The 24433-nt window shown below is 46.3% G+C and overlaps 1 protein-coding gene across 5 annotated transcripts in view; it reads right to left on the bottom strand.

The window, feature by feature from the left end:
• HRAS (HRas proto-oncogene, GTPase) overlaps positions 1–22968 on the bottom strand; it is a 76735-nt gene extending 53767 nt beyond the window's left edge. For 3 of the 5 annotated variants that reach the window (XM_045016081.1, XM_045016084.1, XM_045016083.1), the window contains exon 1: positions 22592–22967. The gene's annotated coding sequence lies outside the window, so the exon portion shown is untranslated. Of the gene's footprint in view, positions 1–4642; positions 4747–22591 lie in introns of all 5 variants that reach the window. The other 2 variants (XM_045016082.1, XM_045016085.1) reach the window with 2 other exon arrangements.
• Positions 22969–24433: the final 1465 nt, after the last annotated feature.

Genomic DNA, 24433 nt, shown 5'->3' with positions numbered 1-24433 from the left:
CCAGCTGCTCCGCACGAGCAGCACAGGGGTTTCAGAGCAATAGGTGATGGCTTGGATCTAATAGGCAGTAAAACCACGGTAAACAGTATTAGCAGCCCCAAGTCTCCATTGCTCTAAGGCCAGTTTACCCCTCTCTCTTTGCACAATGCAGCCATGGGAGACATTGGATCTGCTTTCTGAGCAACATCCCTAGCCTAGGGGCTTCCTTGGTATATTTGACTCTGCGCCACCACACCTCCTCACCCACAGTGGCAGGCGCATGGACAGAGCACCACTGCGCTCCTGCTATTCCCACCAGCCACACTGGCTCTCAGGGTGTCACTGGAGCAAAGTGTAAATTACAGCAGCCCTGAGGCTACCCTAATTTATGCCAGGGCTGGGCAACCCCAGAATACAAGGAGGGGCAAGAGTGGCAGAACACTGAACATGGCTTAGCCAGAATAGGAAACTGAGCCCTTGGGTTTCTCATTAGGTTACATTTATTGCCATTTATGAGTTTAAATCAGATTTCAAATAATAATCATGCACTCTGGGAGAGCTCCCCACTGGTGCCATACACAGGGAGGAGGGCAGCAATTCCCAGGAGATAGTTAGTGAAGTCCAGGAGCAACATTCCACTGGCTCAGGGCTAGCAAGTCACCAGATGAGGAACTGCCTCTTGGGGGAGGGAAGGCAAGAAGAGCAGGTGGAAAAGATGCACAGAGCTCAGAAAGGACAAGAAAAGGTAGCCCCCAAGTAGGTCCCTAACTGTCTCACTGTCACCTTGCACTAGCCCCATCTATTCACTGAATCCACCCACTGTCTTTCATCTTGGACTGTATGCTCTCCTAGGGGTTGGGGCTCTCTTTTCATTGTGCGTGTACAGGGCCTAACACAAAAGTCTTGATCCCCAAGCGGGGCCTCTAGGTGCTATTGTAATTCGAATAATAAGACAGGTCATGCCTGGAAACGGTCCTATTTTATATAGAGAATATTCAGCAATATTTCCCCTGCAACAAGATTCAGAGGAGATCTAGGTCATTTGGGGGGGGGGGGGGGAGGGAAGAGAAAGCACGAGACACTTAAGCTGGTAAGTGGAAGACAGTGCTGCAAGTGTAACCTCCCCTCTGAGCCCACAGTAGAAAAAGTGAAATTTACAGGCCTCCAGCCACTATGTGCAACAAGAATTATGGTGTCTGGAGATTCTGGTAGGTTTACTTGGCAGATGTTAATTCATAGACTGGAGCAGGAGAGACAGACATAGAAGAACAGGGCTGAGAGAAGGGGAAGATACAATTAACATGTATGCTGGGTGGATGAGACAATACCAATAAAAAAAATTTTTTTTTAAAAGACACTCCTGGGGGGCCTCGGATTTTTAAACTGCTCTTGGGGTCTCTCTCTCTTTTTCTTCTTTCATTACTTCTTCTGATATATGATCCTTTGGGATTGGCAACACTGTAGTTTTGATGCAGACAAATGTAAAATGATGAGTCTAGGGGCACGAAGCCAAAGCAGAGAATACACATTAAAAGGAAGTGTCATGCCGCTGGACTGGCCCGGAGAGATTGAAGAGTTATTGTAAACGATTCTTGAGCCATCAGCCCTGATGTTATAGAAAATAAGGAAATTAAGAGCAAACAGGGAGTGCAGGCAGAGTCATTTTTCCTCTGACAGTGGGATAAACATGTGGAATAAACCATTAAGAGAGGCCATCAACTCCAAACAGGAAAAATGAACGTAGGGACTGCATGACATTTGCTTGGAGAGAGATTGGATTGAAGACTTCAGAGGAAAACAAAAGGGAAGGGCCAGGTTCAAATGAACTCCTAGGAAGAGTCTATTATTGCAAGTAAAGTTCCTCCACCCCTACCACCGCCACCTCTTCCTGCCCTCATTGGCTCCTTCGTGTCTTTTCGGACTCTAGACTGAATCTCTTCAACATGCTGAAAAAAACAAGTACTTACTCCCATCGTCCCAGTAGAGCCAACACAGCTGCAGAAGAGAGAGTTGGACCCATTTAGCCCAGCACATCAACACAATTGCCAACCAAATACTGATCCCACAACATTCACTGATAGCGAGCAGGAACATCTGACTTTCAGAGATCCATGCCGGGGTTGCAGTAGAGTTGTTTTAGATTGTGCAATGAATAAACCTGATCTAGGCATCCCAATGGGAAATTAGAGATGGAAACCTCAGATGACTTCTTAAATGAGACACTGTGCTGACTACTGGCCTGACCCAGACCCCAATGCAACACTACCAAGTCTGACCAATGACTGTGCACCTGTAGAATGGTCCAGGTGCACTCTGTACCATGCTTCCCACTGATCTGTTGTGTGCAACCCTCCTCTTCAGTGTTTCTGGTATTGGGCTATAGGAACAGCCACAAGCTTCCTTCTCTTTGAATCACCTCATTTCCTCTAAGTCTCAGTATACTTCCTCTCCGTGTCCCAATACCATCTGCCAGGTACTGCTGGCCTGCTGCTTAAGACTGTGAAGATTTTGTGCCAGTACTTGCCTCTGAGAATCAGTAGCTCATAGAGGTGGCAGTTCTGTACAGCACGGCCCATCAGCCAACTTCATATAAATAATGCAGCTCTGTTGCTTCCAGGAAACCCTCCCTCTTCTTATTCCAGCCTTGCAGCCCTGAATGAAAGTCCATTGACACACGTCTGATAATGCAGAACAGTTTAGCTTTCCAAAGACTGCACCGCCATTTACCCGCTGTAACAATGCAGTCTGGAGCATGGCACAGTCTGTGAGAAGGGGGACCAACAGCGCAACTATTCTCTTTAAAGAGTCTGGCATCTGAATCACATTATCCCAAGAGGACAGAGCTGGAGGGACAGGGCCACATTATACAGAACTGTACCTGCATGTACTAGAGGCCAAAGTATGGGCAGGCAAGAGTCTTTTCTCCTCATTTCTTATTTGCCGGCACCAGTAAAATAAATCAGCGAGAGGCCCATTTTCTGTACAAATTCAGACATTCTGTAACCAAAGTACAAGTCTTTAAGAACACAAGTCTGCCTTTATTATGGCCTATAGCCATCCACCTTACTCAGTAAACCTATCACATCTTATAAGCTGGACAGTATGGGCCTGGTCAGGACTTGGGTTGGAGACCTCCAGAGAACAACTATTACTGAGTCTGCAATGACCAACTGACTCAGCAAGGTACAAGGAAGCACCATACAGCGAGAGGTGCTATCTTTTAGGATGTATAGAATACCAACGCCATAGCTACTTGTGGTCATTAAAGACTCCCCTAGACCAGCAGTTTCCAAACATTTCTTATTGCATACCCCCTTCTAGATCTCCCAGCTTCTCGCATCCCCGCTACCCTTCTCATCACTGATACTCTGTGGGTTCTTCTTAACACCAACTATCTTTAGCCATCTGCCCACATTTCACTGTTATGTGCAGATGTATAGTGCAACATATACAACCAAACCTCCCTGCCCCACTAAGTTCTGACCTCTGTTACACTGGACAGTTGCTGGGCAATTGAACTGTATGGTGATTGGAGGTGAGGGCTAAGTATGTCAGCATGCGTGTTCTCTCATTGGTACATCTTGAAGTAAATTAACTACTGTATTTTATAAAACAATTTCCCACAGAGTTTTAAAGTTTCACCTGAGTAGCCTATTATGAAAATGAAATGAAATAATAAAATCCACCATTACACAATTTCTCCCACATACCCCTCAAAGATGTCTCGTGTACCCCCCGTCTGGGAACCCCTGCCCTAGACACTTTCAAAGGAAATAAAAATGTCAATCCCAAAATTCTAGCCAAATTCCCTCTCGAGTAATTACATTTCTGTGCAGCCCAACATCACTGTGTGGTTTCATCTAGATGAGGTCCCTTTATTCACTGTGTCTCCTAAACTGTTGTGCTGTTAGACAGCTGCTCAGTAGTAGGACAGTGTACTTCAGTGGTGTGTGACGCTATCACTATATATCCCTTATCTACCTCAGAAAGGTGCTGTGAGGCTTATTCGTGGAAGCATGGTAAGCGTTCAATAGTTAAGTTTATATATAGCTTTCTATTCTAAGCCAAGTTGTCACCTACACTCTACCTTGCAGAAAAAATTGCTTTCACATGTGAAACATTTCACTTAGGAGGAATGTTGTTTTGGAAAGTGCCAGTTTAATCAACCAAAGTGACTGGGAGAGGAGTTTGAATAAATGAAAGACTTTTAGCTTCTAGAAGATCTAACTTTTCCTTGGAAAGCCATTACTCATAAAAGGCTTGGTCCATTTACCCCACATTTGTTTTAATTAACTAGCCTCTCTGTAAAGAGTGCCTTGAAGTATCTGGGGGACAGGAGCATGGTTCATTTTGGAGTTATTTGCTACAGATATTTTAACCTCAAAGTGTAAGAACACTCTGGGGAGTTTATAAAGTCTGTAGGTCTTAGCCTGAAGGACTTCAAAGTTTCTCACATGAGCTGCTGGGGGGGGAGGAGGGGCACTAGTATAGTTCTAGTATATGGGAGACCAAGATTTCCAATTCACACAGCTGTCATTTATCATTTATTCTTAAAGACTTATCCTCTGGTTATAGACTGTTGAATCTGCACAGAAAGTGGGCCCCTATCTCATTATTTTTAAAGTCCAGATACGCATATCTATATTTGTACTTGTCCAAATACCTGTTTTGCTTTTTTTAAACTTGAAGTTTGAAGAATCTAACTTCTTCCTCTCCACAATTATTTTGAATTTCTGTCCTTCTGAGTTCAGGCCACAAGTGTAAATGCTGAAATACCATGAGAAAAAATAGGTCAGAACAGCCTAGCAACCCAGTGCTTCAGTGGAATACTTAAGAATCTAAACATTTGGGTACTTTGAACCTGAATTCTGAAACTTTTAAAGTTCACTGATTATTAACAGAAGAGGAAGAGTGATCTTATGGTTAAGGCAATGGACTGAGACAAAGGAGACCTGGTTTTGAGTCCCAACTGTGCTACTGACTGTGTGTGAGACCTCTGGCAAGTCATTTAATTGCTCTGTGCCTCAGTTTGCCATATGTAAAATAGGGATATCATCTCTTCTCTCCCAATCTTTGTTTGTCCTGTCTGTATTGATTGCAAGCTCCCTGCGGCAGGGACTCTCTCGTTCTGTGTGTGTACAGTGCCTGGCACAATGGGGCCATCATCTTGGTTAGGACCCGTATGTGGTGCCATTATGCAACTAGATAACGAATAAGGCAATTCCATTCAGCATTCATTTACATGCCAGACTGGAGATTGCTGCCTCTGTCACAGACCCCATTTCTCTATTCTTCTGCATATGCCATAAAGTAATGCCGCCATTTCATACAGCATGGCTGAGTGAAAGCCAGACCTGGTGGAAATACCCCATCTCCGCAGCCTGCTACCTGGGTAAATTGACAAGGGCACATCAGAGGCTGGGATATTCATGTAATTTTTCAGAGCAGAACTGCAGTTTAAGCAATATAATTGCTGCTCATCATGCTGACCAGTATTAGCTTATTGGTTCCTTGCACTCTTCCACACGTTTGTTGCATGCATCTGTTGTCTCATCTTATACTTAGCTGGCAAGTTCTTTGGGGCAAGGACTGTCTCTTTGTTATACCTGAGGACACGTCCAACAGAGCGGGACCCTGATCCACAACTGGGACCCTTGGCTGCATTATTGTGGCACCAAACAACAGCAAGCCCCACAGAGCCCTGATGCCTGCCATTCAGCTGGTGCCTGGGACCAGTGCTACATTCACTGAGGTTTCTAAGTCGTACTAAGCTCCAAGGCTCTTGAAACAAGCTTTCTTCAAAGACAGAGGGTGGTCTGGGGTACTAAGTCCATCAGGCATTAGAGAAGTCTCCAGGTCCTGTATATAAACACATGGCTAGAATATGGGACGCTACCCGTAGTGTCTTAAGTTCACTTAACTCCACAGTTCTCTCTCTCTAAGACAGATCTATTAGGGCACTCCGCGCCAGATTTATGCAAGTGGAAACCAAGCCAGTCTTCAGGACAGTAATGGCAGATGCAAACTCTCCCATGGCCAATCCCATTTAGCACACACTCATCTCACACAATTCACCAGAGAATCCAAGCCCCAGCCCGGCTGTGAAACCATTGTACTCCCATCAAATGTTTTACAGACCTGGCCACCCCACTCCAGCATCTCCTGGTTCCCCAGCTCAGTCCTGCCACCTCTTCACCACCCCAAGCGCCTAGTACCATGGTTAGAATTGCCACAGGATTTAAGCACCAGCTCTTGGTCCAGTGGGAAGAGTGGCTGTCTGTGGGTCTGGGCGCGCTCGCTGTGCACTGGAGACTGCGATGAGTCAAACCTCACAACGGCTTCAGAGAGCTGCTTTCAGCCTGGAGCATATTAGGCAGCTTTGGAAAGGAACGTGAAGTGGAGGATTACAGGTTAAGCAGCCACCTCCGAGAAATGTATTTTGGCTCCCTGTCCACTCCTCACAGCAGAAGAGGAACCCAAGTGCAGGATGTGACCTGCTCTCCAGAGACTGAACCTGTATTTTCTCCCCTGCTACTCAGGCTTAAAACCACCACCACCTCCCCACCCGCAGGTGAACTTGCAAAGACTGATGAGCATTTTCTGAAGGTGGTGGGGCGGGGGAGAGGAGAGCAGGATTCTGCTCCTTCACAGCACAAGCTAAGATGTCTCCCTCTCAATGAGGGCTGGGCATCGTGCAATGAGTGGATGGGCAAAAGGAGCAACAACATTCTCACTCCACTCACACCCCGCCTATGCCACCTGCAAAATGGCAGGGAGCCCTCTGGAGAGACACCCACCCACAAGCCCTGTGACTCACTTCCTGCTGCTACATCACTATGGCTTGGCACCTGGAGTTACTGGTTCAGTCTGGAAATGAGCAGAGAACAACTGAGGAGTAGACTCTTCCCACATTGGAATGAGTGGGGCATTTGGGGAAGTGGCTGTAGGTGCGTCTGTCACAGGGATGCGGGGAGGTAGATGCATTGAATAGGTAGGAAGTATTCTCTATTTCTTGTCTCCGGCCTGGTCTACACTGGGGGGGGGGTCGATCTAAGGTACGCAACTTCAGCTACGCGAATAGCGTAGCTGAAGTCGAAGTACCTTAGTTCGAATTACTTACCCATCCTCACGGCGCGGGATCGACGTCCACAGCTCCCCCGTCGACTCCGCCACCACCGTTCGCAGTGGTGGAGTTCTGGAGTCGACGGGAGCGCGTTCGGAGTTCGATATATCGCGTCTAGATGAGACGCGATATATCGAACTCCGAGAAATCGATTGCTACCCGCCAATATGGCGGGTAGTGAAGACGTACCCTCCATAAACTAAGGTTACAGCTCCCTTTATCTCACTCTAGGCAAAAGTTTGAGCGTGAGGAATACCTGGTCGGGCCTTGAAAGTGAGAATCTCTTGTGGTCAGTTGGGATAATTGGGGGGATTCATTATAGGGAGGAAGGTGAGTAAATTCCTTAGGGGCCGTTATCTGAGGAGCAAAGGTCTTGGGGTTTCCTTTCAATTAGTTCTTTTGTAGTTTCATCCTGCAAGAGTGGCAGATAGAGGACAGTTTGGGGAAAAGAGATAAGAACACAACGAATACTTGTCTCCAGTGAGTTATTTAGTTATACCTGCATGGAATGACAGATTGCTGAGATGGGCAATTGCAATATGATAGGAGCATAGGGACTTCAGGGCAAGGAAGGAATACACAGGTGACTTCTGCAGCTTCTGGGGTTCTTATGCAGGAAGCCAGCTACATCCTTTCAATAGCCACAAAAGTAGAACAACGTTTCTGTGTGTTAGGAATCCAGAGTGATGTAGTGGCGAGTGGCAAGAAGAGAATCAGTTGCATGGTCTTTGATAACTTGATCTCCGTGGTGATGGGCAGGGGGTAGACGAAGCAGGACGCAGCCAGAGGATAAGAGATTATCTATGTGCATGACAAGGCCACGATTTTTGGTCTTGCTCTCACTGGCATCAGCGAGCGTGTCAGGAAGCTGGCTCACACCAGCCCCAGTCTGCACTCTGCGCTACGGAATGCAAAATCGGCAGCTAACAAAAGCTGCTGTAGCTCATGCTCAGATTATAAATGACAACTGAGATCTGGTTAGACAAGACAGCAGCACCAGTACTAAGTCCAGATGGATGGTGGTGTTTGGTGACTTCAATATCCACTCAGGTGATGATTCTTTAAGACCAACTCAGGAGTTCATGGCTACTGTGACCTCAACTGGGCTATCCCAAGTGGTTACCTACGCAACCCACATAACCAGCCACACTCTGGATCTAGGGATTGGAGGCAGCGAGGTGACATTATAAATAGACCTGTGTCATGGACCAAGCATAATCTCTTATGGTGTGAGGTTGGGTCACCACTATCCCGCTTGAGGCAAGGGTCCAGTATCATAGTCCAGCAGAGGGTCCCGGAAGCTTTGGAGGTATATGTGGTGGCACCAAATAACCACTCTAATTGATCTGGCAGCACATGATGCAAACCTGGTATCCACCACTATTAATAGTTGTTCTTAAATAGCCTTTTCCCTAGCACTACCTTCACAGGCCAGTGTGGTTTACAGAGGACTAGTGATGGGTTTAAATAAGAGGGGAATGCAGCTGGAAGCCAGCTGGCGTAAGTCACAATCCAACTGCAATGATGGCAGCTGCTAAACAGCACACGGCAGACCTGTTCAGCATGATTAATCCAAGCTGCCTTCACCTGAAAGCAGAATTGCCATGAGGAACGAACCATTTGCTCCACAGATTAAGTCGCTCAGATTCTGACAGAGCTTGCCACGTTGGTGGGTCTGGGGCAATGTCTCCAAGGGATAAATGGACGTTCCTCTCTGCCTGAATTGCAACCAGAAATGTTCAATGAAAGTCAAGAAGTGCTGGCATCTGTGCATGACGAGGCCCACAACCCTTCTGGTTGGTGAAGCCAGTGGGTCTGTTTTAGGTGGAAATAGACAATGCCTCTTCATCTGATGTCAGGACAGCAGGTGTTTTCAAGGACAAAGTGGTGGCAACTGCAGCATTTTACATATTGTAAAGAGCACTCGGCAAGCATGAGATGGGCACTCTAGTGTTTAAATAAACATCACTACACCCTTCTAAGACAATCTCCAGCAGCAGCAGAAAGGAAGGGGACAACCCCAAAGTGGGAAGTTGCTCAGACTCCTTGTCAATAAGCAAGCATGCTCACTGCATGCATGCATGCATGGAAGGCCTTGGTGCAGGCAGCTAAAGCTAAACCCTTCCCACACAGTCCTGCATGGATATCTGCATCTCTCTTCCCACACCAATGGAGCAACAAGCCAGCTACTGCCTATCAAAGCAAGTCATGAAGTAGGCCACTGCCTCAGGCTGGCTGCTTGGAAACTGGGACAGCCCCTCAAATAAAAAGCTAGTTTGCTGGCCTCATATCTCATGCAAATCAGGAAGAGGCAAAGGTAATGAGTGTGGGAAGAATACTGCAAGGGTCAAGTCACTTCCATTCTCTGCACACAACTCAAACAAGATGGTTAGGGGAGAAATGTGCTATTAGCCTTTTGGAGACATTACAAAAATAGTACGCAGTGCATGTGCGCGCTCTCTCTCACACACATACACAGATATCACACTCCCTCCAGCATCTGCTCAACCCGCATGCTGCAAAGCATCTGCGCTCAAAGGGTTAAAGATGCCAGAGCGCCAAATGAACTTAGAAAAAAGCAGCTCTGGGAGGGAGTCCAACACTGTAATACATGGTGGCATGAGCTGCCACAGCATCATAGCCACAGCCTAAGGCTCATGATGTGAAATTAGTTGCTGGTTTAGCATGTTTTGCCACAAGCTCTTGTGACTTTCCCCCAGGAAAGGTGATTTTCATAGGGAGAAATAGACATATTTGGCCTTGCACCAAATTCACAGGTTTTGGGAGAAATGAATGCCTTGATTTTTCAACAAGGAGTCCGACTCCTTGTTGTTTTTGTGGATACAGACTAACACAGCTACCCCGATACTTGATTTTTCAAGTGCACATTTTTGAAGATGAAGACTAACAATGCCACACAGCTCTAGACCACGAGCATCTCATTTTTTGCCTAAACTGGGTGTATTGTACAGCGAGAGAGCACACACACACCACAATCTCTGCAGTGTCTAGAAAAAGGAGTGAGCTAGGACCATACAAGGAGCATCTCCTTTGGTGCTAGCAGGGGCAAGGGTGAGGTATCCCAGTATAAGTGGGTCATCCACAGTACAAAAGCCTAGGCAAAGTTACCCAGGACCCCAAATCAGACCCCACCTCCTTCCCTTTGTCCTGATCTTTCCTCTTTGTTTTGGGTCAGGTTGATAAAGGAGTCCTGACTGCTAAAGCAAACCACCACTCTGTTAACCTCCCCTGAGCAGAATATATCACCCTCTGACAAATACAGAAAGGTCTCTGTCTCTCCTGCATGTGCATAATCTGTCATTCTAACAAAGCATTCCTGAACCAGGTACCTCTGCAAGGCTCAAAACAAGGTCCTTCCTCACCCCAGACCTCACCATTCACCAGGAAGAATCTCCCTGGAATATTTTCACTGGATTCTGCTTTCCCTCATGGCGACATTCACTGAATGCTCCCACTCTCATCTGTCTGTTCACTGATTCAATCGGGATTGGCAGGATGGCCGGCTGTACCTGTTACACAACAGCAGCCTGGTTAATGGCATTTCCCATGGAGCGTCCCTTCCCTCCGCTCTTCACTTTACTTCCTGCAGAGAGCTACTGAAACAGACTCAGACATGTTCCTCCTGATCATCCCAGGTGTGAGTGAGACTCTGTCTCTGTTTGGAACCGGTTACCATCACAGACACCTTCGCACAAGCCTCACCCTTCTCTCCTAGCTACCTGCTCACAGCTCTTGCTCTTTTCTCTTCCCAGTAACAGTAAAACATCCTCTTTGTTGCACAGGGCATAACATCTTCCCCATGTTGGAAACTAAATTACAGACTTAACACTGCTAAACAACAGGGAGATGTACAGGCAGCAGTGAAGACATCCCTATGTGAGAGCTCTAGCTGGAGCTATTGCCCTCGGGATGGGCCAAACTGGGGTCTTTTAACCAGATGCCCCCAACTTCCAGGGTTCAAATGAAAATGGGATCAGCATCTGAACTGCACAAATTTTGCTTATGCAAAAATAAAAATCCAAAGTCACCCCTAGTTGGACCCATTCTTTATTACCCAGGGACCAAGTCTGTTTTTGTCCTTTGCATTCATATAGCACCTTCCATCCAATTCCCCCACCCCAGTGCTTTGCAAATGCTAATGAATTAATCCTCACAGCACCCCTGATCAGTAGTTCAGTATTATTCCCATTTTATGGAAGAGACAGAGTGAGGTCACACATCAGGTCTGTGACTGCTGAAAATGGAGCCCAGAGACCTGCATTCTCAGTCCTCGCCCACAAAAACTATGTGTCACCTCCTGTCCTAGACAGATGAGCCGCCCAGACGTCCTGTCTCATTAGGATGCCCACCAAAAGTACCACAGTACACACCTCCGTTCTCTCTACCACAGATTCTTAACTGTTCTGTTGCACATACAGTAGTTGAAAGCTTCATTCCAATTGGAGGATGAAAACGAAGTTTTGCTTTCTTATTGTACTGGTCTGTAATTTCTAGAGACACTTCTGTACTAGAAACACACAAGTCATATTCTGACTTTTCTAGATGATAAAACAGGTTTTTCTTCTTTTGATTTTTATAACCACTACCGCCAGCTTCATCCTGTCCCCATCATGGGTGATTAACTGCCAGGGAATATCCTCCCAGGTCAAATCTTAGCATATAATATATGCTATCTGACTTTTTAAAAGTGTGGCTATTCACTGGAGTATTGTTCCAACATTTCATAGCACATACAGCCTCCTTCCCCCCAAGTGAAACAGAGACATCTCCTTATGGGTACGAAGAGGTCACTGTACAACTCCCAGTACTGAAATCAGAAGGCTACAACATATAGTGCCTCCTGCTCACAGCTAGCTAACAACATTGTGATTAACAGCTGAGAGAGGCACTGGCGCACAAGACATCACCCGAACACTTCCCTCTCACTGTTCTTTTGCTGTAAACCAAGCAGACTGCATTCATTCTTCTCAGCCCGCTGAGCGATGCATCCAAGACAAGACAATCCTCACTGAAAACACAAAGCTTTTTTTTTTTTTTAAATTACCTCTATCAAAAAGGACATTTCCAGTATACTGCAACATGGGAGAATAGGAAGCATCAAAGTAGTAATGCAGGAGGCAAGCTTAACCTGAGATGGAGAGCATCATATTCAGGCCACCATTTGGAAGAGCACTATTATCCTCCCAAGTCTTTGCCTCAGGCATGCATGACAACCTGTCCCCACTCCCACCTGCGCTCTCAAAACAGTAGGTCAGAAAGCCCACAGATGCTCAAAGTCCTACTACCACAAGAGATCAAACAGCACCAATTCCCTATGCCTTCCAAGAGCAATCTTCCTGAGCTCTGATACCATACACAGGGGGCAAACCGGGGAAGGGAGTGGGGAAAGAGCTTCTTAAAGCTTTCCAATCCTTTACACAGCAAGACTCTCTTCATTTGAAAGTTCTTCCTTGGACTATTTAGTTTAGACAGCAGATGAATAAGACAAAGAAAGTATATTGTATGCTACTATTCATTCTGTGTAGTAATACAAGAACATAAGGGCATTCAATGACATTTAAAGGCAGAAAGTTTAAAATACCTTTCCCTACACAAAACAGAATTAGTGTGTGGAACTCACTGTCACAATATATGGTGGCCAAGAGCTGTAATTGGACATTTATATGGGTAACAAAGCATCCAGAATTACAATACTAAGAATTAAAATTAAAATCGCTTTGGAAGTAACAGAAGCCCTCATGCTTCTATCTGTGTACGCTTTTATGCAGTGGTCCATTATTGTGGTACCTGTGCATCTCAGGGCTTGAGCCAACCTCTAACTAATGGAGGTCATGACGACTCTTTCCTTGAGGGTATAACTGCTTCAAAGGAAAGTGCAAAAAATCCTTCTTTAAGCAATCAAAACTCATCGGAGACAGGATACTGGACCAGATTAACCACTGGTCTGATCCAGTCTGGCAAGTCCTATGTTCCTAAAGAGGACCCTAGCTTTTAAAAAATACTAGCAAGCACACTGAAGAAAGCACACAAACAAAAGTGGCACTTAAAAAGCAATTTGTGAGTTGATCAGTTCTTGGGAGAAGTGGATCCCTGCTCTACCATGAAGGAAGTGGGGATCTACTGGTAAGTCTTTAAAAAATCCACTAGTCCAGGGTAAGAGAGAATCTTTCCAGTACAAGTGCAGTCTTCTTTTGCAGAATCAAGATTTTAATTTTTAAGATAAGGGTATGTCTATACTACCTGCCAGATCAGCGGGTAGCAATTGATCTATTGGGGATCGATTTATTGCGTCTTCTCTAGATGCGATAAATCGATCCGCGAATCGACGCCTGTACTCCACCTCGGCAGGAAGAGTAAGCAGCGTTGACGGGGGAGCCGCAGCAGTCAACTCGCCGCCGTGAGGACAGCCAGGTAAGTCGAACTAAGATACTTCAACTTCAGCTAGGCGAAGAGCATAGCTGAAGTCGCTTATCTTAGATCGATCCCCACCCCCAGTGTAGACCAGCCCTAAGCAACCTCTCTCTAATGGTTGTGAAGAAAACTTTCCAAACAAACAAAACAGCCTTTCTGAGCCTGCAGACAAGTCATATGTGGTGACTGCTGCTCAAAGTTCCCACAAGCTGCAGCAGAGTGAAAACTGATGAGATTTATCAGTTTTCACTACTTGTTTTCAAGCTCTCTCTGGGCAGCAGTGAAAATTACAAGAATCTGGTCAATTTCATTCTGGGGCTGACAAGGAAATCTCTGAGCAACAGCAAAAGCAGGCACTGGAGATATTCACTGAACATAAGAACGGTTATACTGGATCAGACCAAAAGTCCATCTAGCCCAGTATCCTGTCTTCCGACAGTGGCCAATGCCAGGTGCCCTAGAGGGAATGAACAGAACAGGTAATCATCAAGTGATCCACCCCGTCGCCTATTCCCAGACTCTGGCAAACAGAGGCTAGGGACACCATCCCTGCTCATCCTGGCTAATAGCCATTGATGGACCTAACTTCCATGAATTTATCTATTCAGTTCTTTTTTGAACCCTGTTATAGTTTTGGTCTTCACAAAATGCCCTGGCAAAGAGTTCCACAGACTGACTGTGCGTTGTGTGAAAAAAATACTTTTTTGTTTGTTTTAAACCTGCTGCCTATTAATTTAATTGGGTGACCCCCTAGTTCTTGTATTATGAGAAGGAATAAATAACACTTCCTTATTTACTTTCTCCACACCGGTCATGATTTTATAGACCTTAATCATGTCTCCCCTTAGTCCAAGCTGAAAAGTTCCAGTCTTATTAATCTCTCCTCATACAGGAAGCTGTTCCATTCCCCTAATAATTTTTGTTGCCCTTTTCTGAACCTTTTCCAATTCTAATATAATTTATCTCCAACCAAATACGAATGCTGAAAGAGATATAGAACTGCAGAAACACCCTCCCTGCAACAGCCAGAAAACCAAGAGAAAGATGGAGTAGAATTGCCCCTGTGGTCATTCCCAGATTTCATATTCATATGCAATTAGTAGATTTAGTTCATTTGGCCAGAAGGCATTTGATATTATTTCCATTTCCTCTGAGGGGATAGGGAAAAAGTGGGAATAATGGGATAACTCAGAAAAAAGAAGTATGAGAGACAAAGGTTTTAGGAGAAGAAAAAAGGAAAGAAGATACATGGGAAGATGTTAAGAACAATGGAGGGATAGGCGAAGAAAGGAAGAAAAGACACTGAAGAGAGCTCAGGAAAAGATACACCACAGTTTATTATACAAACAAGTGGAGTGAAGACAGGAAGAAAAAGAAGGTCTAAAAAACAACCAAGAGAAACGTAGCAAGGCAGGATGGTTAAACAGCACTCAGCAAATAATTCATTTGATTAATTTTATCTTTATTTGTCAAATAATGTATTCAAATAATACTCTGTGGAATCTGACCAGCTGTATATTACTCATCAGATTACTAATATATTAGAATAATACAGGTGGAATTCAAATATATTCAGATTTTTTTTTGTTGGTATTTGATGAGCTGTGGTTGTACATTTACATTTTAAAACATTAAATAGAAAGATGCATGACAATAGGATACAGTTAGGTACAGTCTAATACACAACTCTTGTTCCTTTAAACAAGGGGTAGTCAAACTTTTTGGCCCGAGGGGCACATCGGGGTTGCAAAATTGTATGGAGGGCCAGGTAGGGAAGGCTGTGCCTCCTCAAACAGCCTGGCCCCCGCCCCCTCCACTTCCCACCCCGACTGCTCCCCTCATAACTCCCAACCCATCCAACCCGCCCTGCTCCTTGCCCCCGACCGCCCCCTTCCAGGACCCCCCGCCCCTAACCATCCCCCCGGGACCTCACCCCCTATCCAAACCCCTCTGCTCCCTGTCCCCTGACCCTATCCACACTCCCGCGCCCTGACAGCCCCCCGGGTCTCTCACACCTATCAAACCGCCCCGTTCCCTGACCGCCCACCGGAACCTCCACCCCATCTGACTGCTCCCTAGGACCTTCTGCCCCTTATCTAAAACCCTCCCCCGCTCTCTTACCATGCCACTCAGAGCAGCGGGACTGGCTTATTGGAAAGCCTGGGAGGTGGGCGGGCACACGCTGAGCGGCGGCGTAACTGTGGGGGAGGGACCGGGGGGCTAGCCTCCCTGGCCGGGACCTCAAGGGCTGGGCTGGGCAGGACAGTCCTGCGGGCCGGATGTGGCCCATAGTTTGCCCACCTCTGCTTTAAACTGTGGGTTGCAGTTATTTTTTACCCTGGCTAGTAGGTATCTGGTAATTCTTTTCAAGTCCTGACAACTGGCCCCTCTAGGATGGCAGAGGGATACATCCTAGCTGGCCCTCCTTCCTTCCCCCATAGACCTACACAAGAACCATACACTGATGAAGCTGGTTTCTTCAAACAGTGTAGTGTGACTGTACTGGTTGCTACAAGTAAGGCATTCCCCCCATATTCAGCTTTAATTTGGAAAGGTGTGGAATTCTACAGTCAAGTGCATAAGACATCACCAGAGTAGAATGGGAGACATAGACGTCAGGCATTTATCCATTTCACCACGGGGAATGTCATGCAGGACCTCACGCACTACAGAAACCATGTGCCTTCTGTTGTAATCTGTCTCAATGAACATGCATAACATGTATGACCATAGAGCTCAAGATACTAACTACAGTGATACTAAGAACATAAAAGTTATTTTACCATGCCCACAGCCACCATCTTCATCATCAGCAAAGAATGAACCAACCCTACAATCCCACCTTACTGTGATCAAGATAACGTAATATCTCCAGGGTCTGAAACATATACCTGCATAAGACAAGCTGAAAGCTTTCTTGGGTACATGCAGTTAAGGTTGCAAGCATACAAAGAAGAATTGGGCATGAATCTGTGGAATGTCTTCAGTCTGCATAAGCAGCAGAAGAGGCACTGGAGCTGTCTGCCCGCAGACTTAGGAAGCCAGCACTGCACCACTTCATATTTGTATGATTATCTATGCAATTATAATGGTAGAAATGTAATTTGTTTTTTAGATGAAAGATGAAATTATATGGAAATTGATGCACACACTATCAGCTTTTTCCAGACCTCCTTTGGAGAACTAATATAATAAGCCGACGACCTCCCTCTTTATACGCAATCAGAGAGTACAGTAGAGTAGAGCCCTTTCAAAAGGATACGGCACCAGTCTGGGAAATCAGCACTTTGCAATTTGCCAACATATTAGGCTATCAAATGCTGTTCATGTTATTACTCTGTAATATCAACAATTTACCGTAGCTAAGCACTGAAGAACCAAGCTCAGGGCATTTCTGGGGACCGGATGCCAGCTAGAAAAGTTCACTTCAGGTCCGAAGCCCTGTCTGATCATTAGCACTCCAGAGATGCCCCACACTGAGGTAATTACTGCTAATTTAAAAGCGGTTTATTTTTAAAAAAATAAACATGGGAGATTTTTCCTTCCATCCTTCATCTTTCACTTTTAAATGAAGTGCATTTCCTTCTGATGAAACGTGTCACAATGGTAGGTGCTGCACAAACATGACTCTGCCCTGACATGGAGGAACTTCCTCTAGGAAGAGGAAATTCATTCTCCAGGCCCAGCCAATCCTTGGCCTCTCTAATGAAACTGTGAACAAGGGTATCAATTAGCAGCAGTTGTGCTGGTGCTTCTGCCAGAGAAAAGTTTGTCTTTTAGGAACAGAATGGAGAAGATCTTTGATGAACAGAGGACAGGTCAGTGGTTAAAGGCAGTAGCCCCTGGACCGGGGAGAGAGTGCATTTCAAGTTCCTGATCCACCAAAGACTTAGTGGGTGACCTTGAGCATATCACTTAGGCTCAGATTTAGAGAGCTAAGATATTTCAATGGAAGTTAGGAGTCAAAATACCTTTGAGGATTTGGGCCTTAGCCACTCTATGTCTCAGTTCCCCACCTGTAAAACAGGGATAACAGAGAGGCTGTAAGGATAAATACATTAAAAGGCAGTGAGGCACTGCAGTAATGGGGACTATATAAGTACGTAAGATAACTAGACCAATGAAAAGCCATTTACCATTGACCCAGACTAGATTGGACCTGCTGATTCAACTTAATGAGTTTCAAGAGAGCTGGACAAATTTATGAGTGGAATAGTAGGATGCGGTTGTTTGTGATGGTGGGGGCAGGGCTTGGCAACTCTGACGGTCCCTCCTGATTTATGGTTCAGACAGTCACCTGCCAGGGTCAGGATTAAGTAGAAGATAGGTTTCAGCATATTTCCATAGCCTTGGACAAACTACAGAAAGACTGCTGCTGTATTGCTGATGCTTTTAAATCTGGAAAGAAGTTCAAAAGGTACTGGAGAAAAAACTACCCAACAACAAAGTTAAATAGCAAGCAGCAAAGCAGCAGATGGATCGAGCACTTACTCCACCTCATTTTCTTGCCAATATTCTCAACCCATAGCATCAGGATAGATGTCTAACTGCTGAAGATGCTGCTGCTATGACATGGGCATCCAATCACCCATCAATTGTGCCAACCATAATAAATTTCAGGGCTGGGGGTGAAACATTCAAGCAGTACATGTCATGCTTGCTGATGTTTTAAAGAAAGTCGCACTACTGAACTGGTGGAAGTTATTAGCTAAGCACCTGGAATCAGAGTTTCTTGAAGTGCTAAACTAGCTTTTGACAGCAGTAGCTGCTTCTGCAGGCACAGAAAAATATTTTCTTCATTTGGACTAATTCATTCAAAGTTGAGAAATCAATACAAAGTTGAAAAAAGTAGGAAAACTTGTCTCTCTTCCAGTCTATGAATAAAGACCAAGGAGGGAGGGGATGAGATCTACTAGTTTTAAAAGTTTGAAGGACAGCCTAAGTATCTTGGGAAACTCATTTTCAAGAGACTTAGGGGAGTAGGAATTTAAGCTTCAGTCACTTTCACTTAGGCATATTTGAAAAATTTCCCAGGCTGACCTGGAATGATCAGTTTAATCCACTGACTACAATCAATACCTCTGTTTAATAAATAAGTTGTAAATGTGAAACATGTTTTGATAACAGAAGTTTATGTACTCAAAACATTTACAGTTGTTTTAATAGAAATAAATTTTATATGCTGTTGTGTGCAATTAAATTCCACTGACCATCCTAATGCAGCTCTACACAAATCATAAGCAAAAAGTTAATGATCTAGTAAATAAGCAATATATCATTCACCATTTTCTAACTTACTAAAAATATACAATGAAGAATCTGAAAATATTAAGGTACATACTTGCTTAAATAAGTGTAGTTATAGTGTAACTCCCTAGATAGCAAAAAGACGTACCAAATCTAGTGTAAAGGCTCTATTTAGTTGTAAATCAACATGTTTTAATAGTGATATCCACCAATGAGAATGAATCTTTCTTTAGAACATAAATGAAGTCCAATTGGAAAAGTTGATTAAAATTGATGATTTAAATCAAGACTTTCTACTTGGTGAGTTAAATCAATCCACCCAGGTCAGGAAGGGATTCTCCTCCTCCGCCCACCCCACCCCGTGTATTCATGGAAGTAGGTAGCAGTTTGGTCTCCTTCCTCTGAGGCATCAGAAATGGCCTCATCAAGATAGGACATTTGACTGGATGGGCCAGGGCTTTGGGGTGGCACTGAGCATTCCCTTGGTCACATGCTTAACTGGCTGGTTATTGCTGACATGCTCAGGGTCTAACTGATTGCCATATATGGAATCAGGAAGGTATTTTCTCCCAGGTCAGATTGGCAATGATCTTGGAGGTTCCCCCCCCCCCATTTCCCCTGCAGTATAGGGTGCAAATCACTTGCCAGGATTAACTGGGTCTCTCTCTCTCTTAGTCAATTCCCTGCCATTGTAGAGGCTTCTGGCACTGGTCACCTCAGTCCCTCTTCTTCTCTGCCTGTGGCACATTATAGTCATGTCCTACGGACTGTAATGCTTTGGTCTAGTTTTAGTTGTTAGGTTTCGTGGGTGGGTGCTGGTGGCCTGTGATATACAGGTCAGACTAGATGATCTAGTGTTCCCTTCTGGCCTTAAACTCTATGACCTCATATGCTGCACCAATGCAAGTCATTGTTTACACAAATGCAATGCATCTCTGCCGGGGTGGGGATGTTGAAGCAGTGCAACATCATTGGCTAAAACCCCTGTGTAGACAAGGTCTTAGACATATAAAGGATCTGTGTATGTCAACACCAACCCCTGGAGACAACCAGTCCTCCCTTGGGCCCATAATTTTCTTGCTTAATTTGTGCATTTAGGCTGTGGTTTTCAAAGGGGCCTAAGGCTCCTTTAATAACTCTTCAGTTACACCAGGGCAGACCCTTTGTGGACATGCTTCTATCACAGGGGTCGGCAACCTTTCAGAAGTGGTGTGCCGAGTCTTCATTTATTCACTCTGATTTAAGGTTTCGCGTGCCAGTAATACATTTTAACATTTTTAGAAGGTCTCTTTCTATAAGTCTATAATATATAACTAAACTATTGTTGTATGTAAAGTAAATAAGGTTTTTAAAATGTTTAAGAAGCTTCATTTAAAATTAAATTAAAATGCAGAGACCCCTGGACCAGTGGCCAGGACTTGGGCAGCGTGAGTACTACTGAAAATCAGCTTGTGCGCCGCCTTCGGCTCGCATGCCATAGGTTGCCTACCCCTGTTCTATCAGTTTAAAACAGGTTATATCAATTTTGCTCACACCTATAAAATTTACCAACACAAGCTAAATTGATATAAGACAAGCTCAGCCCAATATAGGGTGACCAGACAGCAAATGTGAAAAATCGGGACGGGGTGGGGAGTAATAGGAGTCTATATAAGAAAAAAGAGACCCTAAAATCAGGATGGTCCCTATAAAATTGAGACATCTGGTGACCCTAGCCCAATACAAAGAGTGTATCCACTCAAATGTTTGTGCCTGTTTAAGTCCGTTTAAAAGCACACCTGTAGTGGACAACTGTGAGTGTAAGCCAGGTCTAAGAGAGTTCAGCACCTAATTCCCTTAGGCTTCTTTGAAAATCTCAGCCTCAGTACCCCAGCGTGTGCCCCACTGTGATGTACAACACAGTACAAGGCATTTCAAGAGCTGACCATCAGCCACTCAGAGTTTGCTAATCCCAGCTCGGACTTCCATTTGGCTTTCCCTCCCAACTGCAGAGACAGCAAGCCTCACCCTGGCACTATAAAGTGCTTTCTGGCATTATTCTCAAGTGACACTGCACTGGGAGATGTGTCCATCTCTCCTCTACCTGTGTGTGGCCACAGTATAATACTTGAGACTAGAAAGCAAGACACACCCTGGAAGGAGGAAGGATCCTAGAGAAACTCCTCTCTTCTGCCCCCCCCCCCTCTGTATTTCTGTTTTAGCCCCTGCCTTGTAACGGGTTTCTGGACTCTCTGGAACGAAAGGCACTCAGAGGCGTTATTATTACTGCACCAATTCAGTGGCACATGACAACTGAAAGAACAGTGGCCAACCAGGCTCAGCTATTAGAAGTCTTGCTGTGCTATCATCATAGACCACTCCCTAAAGCTGCTGCTGACAGTGATATCACTGTAGGCATCAGTATAGCGATACCAAGGGATCTGGGAAAGATGAAAAACGAGAGCGCAGGAAAAAAAAATAAGCAAGGGAAATGTGACAGCAGGCTGTGGTATTCTCCTGGAGGATGCAGAGCCCCTCCCATTTATTTCCCCATGTTTTCTGGACTGGCAGGAAGTGTTTACAGAAAGCAGAGTCATTGTAAGACTAGGAGGCCAGGCCAGGCCAGCAGGTGATTCTCCCCCATCCCTTCCTTTCCCGTTTTGAAGCCCTGTCACATTTTGGGGAGGGAAAAGAAGTGGAGAGGAAGATAGCACAGAATTCATCAGCTGCTGCCCTGAGATCCTATTGCCACTGCCTCCCTGGTGCAAAAGGTGCAGAGGGATGTGGAGTGCCACAGCTGAGAGAGGGCAGCTGGGCTGGGACATACATGAGGAGAAATCTATACCATTGCCAAACAGCCTAGACACATACATGAATGCCACCATCTCCCTCTGCTAGCACAGAGGCTTTTAAATCTGGAGGTATGAGGACCACCCCGGTGGCCTCCGGAGCAGACTGCTGGGGCCTGATTTTCACAAAACAAGAGGGTCTGAAAATCAAGGGGAAGAGTGAAAGCTTTTGGGGGATGGAGGGAGAACAAATTTGCAAATGCTCAGAGAATCACAGGAAGAAAAACTGCAGCCTCCCCCCGCAAACACCAACAGGTGGCTACCTCCTCTCCCCTCACTACCGTCTTCCACCCAGGTGCAGCCCCTGACACACCCAAGGCCAAAGCTACTTTTCCACGCCAACCCAGAGGCCCCTTCCCAGACACAACCCACTGTTGTCTCCCTTCTCCCCAAACAGATGTAACCTCCCATTGCTGCTGCCCCCTCACAAACATAGCTCTGAACACAGTACCCCCTCCTCCTCCTTCCTATACAAGTGCTCCCTCCCAAACTGATGCACCCAAGCAGGCACACATGGACCATCTCCCCCTCCTACCCCCCCCCCACGCTTTTATCAAAGACACCCGCTTTCCGACTCCGGAGAGGGATGGGTTGATCCTCCCAGCTCACTTTGGAGCCTAGTCTCACAACTGGTGCAGGATCAACGGAGCTCCAGCGAGCGACCCCCCGAGCAGCAGCAGCCACCGCCTCCTGCTCAGGAAAGCCAGTTCTGCTCTGCAATGCCCGGTTGCAGCCACCAGTCCTTACCGCGCACACATGCTCCCTGGGACACGCTGCCCGTGCCACTGCAGTGCCTGCTGCACGCCCGCCGCCCTGAGCATTCCCGGGGGGTTGCGTGGGAGGGAGGGGGGACAGGCAAAGATCAACCCCCGCCCCTTCCTCCTGCCGCTGCCCGTACTTTGGAAACCACCCGCAAAAACAACTCCCGGGCGGCACCGCCACCTCCAAGCCCCGCAAAGCGAAGGGGACGGGGGGCACTTACCAGCGCTCACGCCCGCCCCGGCGGCTTTCCTTGCACGGCAGAGAGCGGGGGAGAGGCAAATCCTCGGTGGGGGCAGGGGGCTTCTGCGGGAGGCGCGCACACAAAGTTTGGAGGGAAAAGGAAAAATTAAAAAAAATCCCCCCTCCCGGCCAGAGCCGCAGATCCTGCCTCCCTCCCCGGCGGCGGCCGCTCTGGATCAATGGTGCGGCGGGCCCAGGCGAAGGTGAACTTTCCACCGGGGTGGTGGAGAAGCCCCCGGCTTGCAGCGCCCACCCCGCATTGGCACCGAGCCCCGGGGCGCTCTCTCGCTGCGGCGGCTCGCTCGGACAATGTACGTGTGTGTGCACCAGAGGCGGCTCGGCGAGCCCCGGCAGCGGCGAGCGGCACACGCCCAGGCTCCGCTCCCCGCCCACCAGTCACTCACCGCCTCCCGCCGCCGCTGATAGGCGCTCCGGGCACCCGGGCGCACAGCCTCGGCTCCTCCGGCCTCCTGGTGGGCTGCGGGCCGCGTCAGTCACCGACGCTGAAGGCGCCTCCCTTCCCCTCCGCCGGGGCACTGGGAGGGCTGGGGGTTTGGGGGAAGGCGCAGTAGCCGGAGGGGAATTGCAGCTCAGCCCTTATTTTTAGCGCCTAGCTCAACCTGTGGTGCCAGCCCGTGGACTAGAGAGACATTGGGGAGTATTGATTGTTTCTAGACTGCTGCACTAAGAACTTGGTCAGCTAATGGTGAGTGACACCACACCACACATCAGGATGATAACACAAATGGTCTAGCCACAAACCTAGACGTTGTTTAATGAGTCTTGGTCTCCTCCCACTTATATTTTTTTTTGTTAAATAAAAACAGACATTTAGGGCCATATCCTCAGTAGCTGTAAGGCAGCCTAGCTCCATTGACTTCAGTGGAGCTGTGCTGATTTACACCAGCTGAAGATCTGGCCTTTTATAGTCGCAGCAACAGGGCATCCTGCGTTGCCAGCCTTCCTCGCTTCTTTTTAACTTGGATTTAATGCTGGTGAAAGGTGCTGGTCTATTTGATGACCCTGGAGGATGGAGTCTTTTGTTTAGCCACAGAACATAAAGGACCTGGGCAACTCCCACGCTGCTCTGCCAGTTAGTGCCTTAGGGTATTTCAGTCCCTGTGCTAGGACACTCCTGGGCTTCTCCACTCACAGGGCAAGGTATGCTTACAACCTTCCAGCAGTGCTTCAGTGAAGATGCTTCTCCTGTGGGCATAGTTAATCCACTTCTGTGAGAGGCGGTAGCTATGTTGATGGGAGAACCACAGCGCTGTCTACAGCAGGGGTTAGGTCAGTATAACTGTCGCTCAGGGGTGTGGATTTTTCATAACGTAGTTATACAGATGTAAGTTTATAGTTTTATTCCTGGGGGAATTCTGTGCCAAAAAACTAAAAATTCTGCACCAAAAAACCCTAAAAATTCTGAACACTATTTTAAAATTCTGCATGTTTTTTGACAAAATGATACCGTATAATCCAGCTAGTTTCAATTATTTTGGTAATTTATTTAAACTACAATACAATAGATGGAGAATAGGAGTGGGGAGCATTGGAGGAAATCATCAATCCCCTCTATCTAACAGTAATATAGCTAGTATTGACTCTTTACATCTAGTTATTAGTCATCATGGGCACCTGGAGAGCAAGTGAGGACTGGGGACTCAAACTCACAATTTATACTGGCTACTGACCATCTCCAAAAAGGTCAGTAGCAAACAGTTCATGGAGCACATTTCGATAGGAAATGTTTTCAGTCCAAAATGTAGACCCATTTTAATCATTAAAGCACCATAAGCATTTATGCGGACATACTGTTCTTTAC

This window comes from Mauremys mutica, chromosome 4 (assembly GCF_020497125.1).
Source record: "Mauremys mutica isolate MM-2020 ecotype Southern chromosome 4, ASM2049712v1, whole genome shotgun sequence".
NCBI classification, from domain to species: Eukaryota; Metazoa; Chordata; order Testudines; family Geoemydidae; genus Mauremys; species Mauremys mutica.
This window is presented reverse-complemented; position numbering and strand designations above follow the sequence as displayed.